The sequence below is a fragment of the Papaver somniferum genome, chromosome 3 (genome assembly GCF_003573695.1).
Source record: "Papaver somniferum cultivar HN1 chromosome 3, ASM357369v1, whole genome shotgun sequence".
Taxonomy (NCBI): Eukaryota; Viridiplantae; Streptophyta; class Magnoliopsida; order Ranunculales; family Papaveraceae; genus Papaver; species Papaver somniferum.
Genome location: NC_039360.1, coordinates 213,643,184 through 213,648,134, shown reverse-complemented (window position 1 = coordinate 213,648,134; position 4,951 = coordinate 213,643,184). Strand labels below are relative to the sequence as shown.

The 4,951-nt window shown below is 37.7% G+C and overlaps 1 pseudogene; it reads right to left on the bottom strand.

Moving 5' to 3' along the window:
• Positions 1-238: 238 nt before the first annotated feature.
• On the bottom strand, positions 239-3,420 carry LOC113362088 (annotated as a pseudogene).
• Between the last annotated feature and the right edge of the window lie 1,531 nt (positions 3,421-4,951).

The window sequence follows — 4,951 nt, the reverse complement described above, 5'->3', positions numbered from 1 at the left end:
TTAGCTGATACTAAAGAAAAATAGATAAATTCTCTATTACAGACCAGGGTAATAAAGTTCGACAATTGTATCTGGGGTCTTCTTGTTTTTTACGTTATCATTCAATTTTTCTATTATATTTGTACATGCACATAAAATGAAAGAACAAAGAAGACAGGCTGCTTTTGGGGATACTTCATTGATAAAGTTTAGAAACTGTTCGATGTATCACCAACCCCTACAAAGCATGGGTGAGAGTATATGAGTGAACAGAAAAGATAACAAGTTCAAAGAGGACAACATATGAACTACAAAAGAAAATCGCATGTGAAAGGGATGTATTACGATCGGGAAACATTAGCAGGGGTATATAAGCTTATACATGGTTATACTCCAGAGAATGTTGTACTTTAGGGACAAAGCAAGGATATTAAGCAGCACTACAGTGTAGTATTAGTTATTATATATGTTAAATAGTACCACATCGCCTAGGATAACCTAGGTCCCATGCTTAATAAGTCTTGGACAATCCTAACCTTGCAAGCCGGTTTTCGAGGTTAGTTAGGTCCATGGATTTCTAAGATGGTATCAGAGCCAGGCTCCTCTCAACGCTCCCCGTGTGTCCATGGTTTCCGTACCACTCAGTATTCCCGTCAGTGTGCGTCTGTGGCTTCCGTAACCACTCAAGTATCCCCGCCAGTGTTCGTCCGTGGCTTCCGTGCCACTCCGTCAGTGTAGCCCTAGTCGTTGAGGGGGTGTTAAATAGTACCACATCGCCTAGGGCAACCTAGGTCCCATGCTTAATAAGTCTTGGACAATCCTAACCTTGCAAGCCGATTTTCAAGGTTAGTTAGGCTGATGGATTTATAAGAATATACACTCTCGATACCTGACAGCTTAAGCTTTTATACTAGCTTAACCGAGCGCGTATCTCCTTTGTGTCACCTTGCACGGACTTATTAATTTGTGGGTTGACTAAAGGCTGATCCCTGCAATATTTAGCTCCACTGAACTGCAAATGCAATATATATACCACATATAGTGAAATAATATAAACAGAAAAAAAGAAAAGAAGTAAAAATGGTCTTAATATCCGCTTTTAGATGGCATACCTCATTATGAAAGTCTTTGTTAGCTTGCGAAACAGGAATTGAATTCACAAACCGATCAGGTGCAAGTGTTTTACTCACACCGTCTGCATTGGAGTTTTCACGAGAATCTAGAAGCCTCCTCCTACCCACAAATTTTATGGCGATTGCTTGTAGTTTAACCGAGTTTCCTGTGGGAGGATAGTATGGCAGGTCTGAAGGCTTACAAGCATATGGTTTGGCCCTGAAAAACTGCATCGTAAAGAACAAAGAGTAAACAACAGAGACTACTGCACTTTCGGCTTACATACAACAAAGGAAGCCAAGCTATAGCGAGAAACATTCCAAGTGAGATAACGCTTAAATTAAGCAAAAGAGATACCAAGGATAAAAGGAACCTCCTCATGGAAATACCACTTCGTAGATGCGAAATTGGAGAATGCAAAGAAAATGGTACAGTTTTATGAAAGCTTACTTCGCTCATCAAGGCAGCAGTTGCAGTTTGACGTTTAGCCGGGTCAATTGCAAGAAGAGTTTCAATTAGCGGTAATGATGATGATGGAATATCTTTAAGTGTCTCTTCTATGCACCGGTCATATGGATGCTGAAGCTTAAGTATAGAATCCTCTTGTAGTTTAAGCATTTTCCAGTGTTCTTCAGAAGAAGATTCAAATAACTTGAAAACCCTCTGCAGTTTCTCCACCTAAATGGATGGCATGTAACTATGTAAGCAGAACTGTTTACCATTAGCTACTTTTTAAGTGGTTCTGAAATTATGAGTAAATAAAACAAGAAATACAATAGTTTTCCTTGACAGTCAAAGACAGGAAGGTTTCAATTATAACACAACATTAGATTACCCGCATTCGCCCATCCATGGTAGGCTTATCAACCACCAGCATGCAACCTGCACCATACAGGTCTACACCCACACCATAGTTTGTAGCACCGTGAAAATGTTCTGGAGGTCTACCCCATACAGTATCCTTATGAATAGCTATCGGATTGCGCATAGGATCAGGCGAAAAGAATGAAGCTGATCCAAAGCCAGCAATCTTAAGTATTCCTCCACTGTCAATAAGGATATTTGACCTACTAATGTTACGATGTATGACGCCCTGGCTATGACAGTAGTTGAGTCCTGATAACAGTTGACACATGTTACATTTTACCTGTCATGTCCGTACTAATTTCAATAAATCAACGCATATATTTCAAGGCCCTAACTTCATAGTACTTAAAAATAGAGGTGGGAAAATTTACTTGAGGCTCTGTGAACTTCATTCGGTGAATAGCCGATAGACTAGCCAAATCAAATTCTACGTATTCAAACACAAGGTACATAGTACAGGACCTCTTTGAAGCTATCAAACCTTACAGTTTTATAACATTAGGATGATGCAACCGGCGGAAGATGAAAATCTCCCTCGCGAAAATCTCCACACTCATAGAATCCAAATTGTGCAATTTGACCTTCTTTAAAGCCACAACTTTTCCCACTAAAACGTCTCTAGCTTTATATATATGGCTACGACGTCCATCTCGGATCTAAAGAAGCAGAAGGCCGATCACATATGCTTTAACATAACTATATAACTACAAGACTAAATTACAATAGCGACGAATAAACAAAAGTAGCATAGACTGAGTATGAGGGAGACCAACCTTAGCGAGCACTTGGAAAGTGTGTAACTGTCGAGGAGTCCAACCTTCAATAGCCTCACCAGCAACTGCTAAGAGCCAATCTGGCCAGTTACTAGAGCCAACTTGATTGATGAATAACCTCGAATTTGGTTTATGCCTTCTATGTGTGTCATGAAGTTGGACCTGCTTTTGAATCTGGTGGTCTATAGTATGATCAACAGCAAGCTCTGTTGGAACACCTAGAAGCTCCTCTTTTTGGTCATCCAAAGACACAAGTGAAGAAAAACAGATCATTTTAGTAATGGATTGCAAAGCCACTTTTGCCACCAATCCTCCATTATCAATAGTTTGAGGTGGCACCCCAAAGTCAATTCCAGATGATCCATCGTCTGCAGTACCATTTTCATCATTAGAAGCAATTTCACTAGTATCCGATGCCTGGTCGGTATAACGAAGGGTGGTGAAGAATACTGTATTTGTCATCTTCCTTTGATCACTTGCGACCTCATGGATTAAGTTAAAAGACGGAAAAACATGAAATCTTCCAAATTCTAAGTCAAGCAGAGGGGATTTCTTTCACGGACCGTTTCAAAGTAACAACCAATCAAAACATAAATAAGGTGACTTCACGTAAACGCGTGGTGTCATTTGAAATATAATCTATTCACTATTTTATTTTTTTGTTGAAATAATAATCAAAAAATTGTGAGAAATATAATCTCTTCACCATTATGGATAACATGTAAGTAGAAGTGATAACCATTATCTACTTTTTAAGTTGTTACTGAAATTATGAGTGAATGAAACTGCCTGGACAACAGAAACCATATAATTTACACACAATTTTGACAAACTGTTGTACCACGTACTGCACCTGATTCTGCATTGCAAAGAGGAACCAATCAAAGACAAGATGGTTCCAATAAGACAAAATTAGATTACCTACGCTCGCCCATCCATGGTAGGCTTATCAACCATGCAATAATTTAACCAGCATACAACCTGCACCATAGTTAGTAGCCCCATGAAAATGTTCCGGAGGTCTACCCCATTCATTATCTACTTGAATAGCCATCGACATAGGATCAGGCAAAAAGAAAAAGCCTATTATTGGGGCGTCACATTCTAATAGAGGGGATTCACCTAATAAGACAAAAACGAGTCACCAATAAGTAATTTCAAAAGCTCCTTATCTAAAATAATTTTATAATGACTAAATAACCCTTATGTGATTAGTGATAATAATCTAACTAACTAATAGTTAGATTGATAAGATTTTTTATATAATTAGGATAAAAAATCATATTAAGTGATTTTGGCGGGAAGAAAAAGTTGAAAAAACTGAGAAACTTTGGAGATTTTGTTCTAACTAAAACCCTAAATTTTAAATCACCCAACCAATGTTCTTTTTATTTCTCAAAATTGATGAAAGTAAGTAAAAAATTATTGAAAATTTTAGCTTTTTAGAGCGGTTTACGGTTGGGTTTTTCCTTCGTAGCCAACCGTAAGACAAATTTACGGTTAGGTGATGATGAACTCCTAAACGTAACTAGGTAAAATTAGGAAACCCAATTTTAAACCAGTTGCAGCTGGGTTTTTTTGGTCAAAACCCAACTGTAAATCAGTTACGGTTGGGTTTTTTTTGTCGAACCCAAATGTAAAACAATTACGGCTGGGTTTTTTTGGTCAAAACTCAACTGTAAATCAGTTACGGCTGAGGTTTTTTTTGGACGAACCCAACTGTAAAACAATTACGGTTGGGTTTTTTTTGGAGGAAAACCCACCGTAACTGGTCCTGAAACCTAATTTTTTCTACGGTTTCAATCATTCTAACCATTTCATATGCAATTAGTTTGTTGATTACCATCACTTTTATCAATATGCTTCTTCCGCACCTTTAATAGAGAATTCAATCGACGATTATAAGTTTTTCGAACCGTCGATTGATCGAAGATGGTGAAATGATTTTGATTGGAAAAAAATATGAGGGAACGATTTATGTTTGATGAGGAGAGGAAGTTAAGAAGAAGAAGAAGAAGAAGAGGAAGAGCAGATCTTTAAATGAGAATTAGGTTTTGATTTTATTTTTAGTTTTTAGGTTTTGATTTTTGTTGAAGGTTATTTTAGACCTTTGATATTGAATCAATACCCCATAACCAATCTTTCGGTCACTGAAAATCCAAGTGAATCCCCTCTATTAGAATGTGACGTCCCAATAATAGGCTTCAAAAAAAAAATTG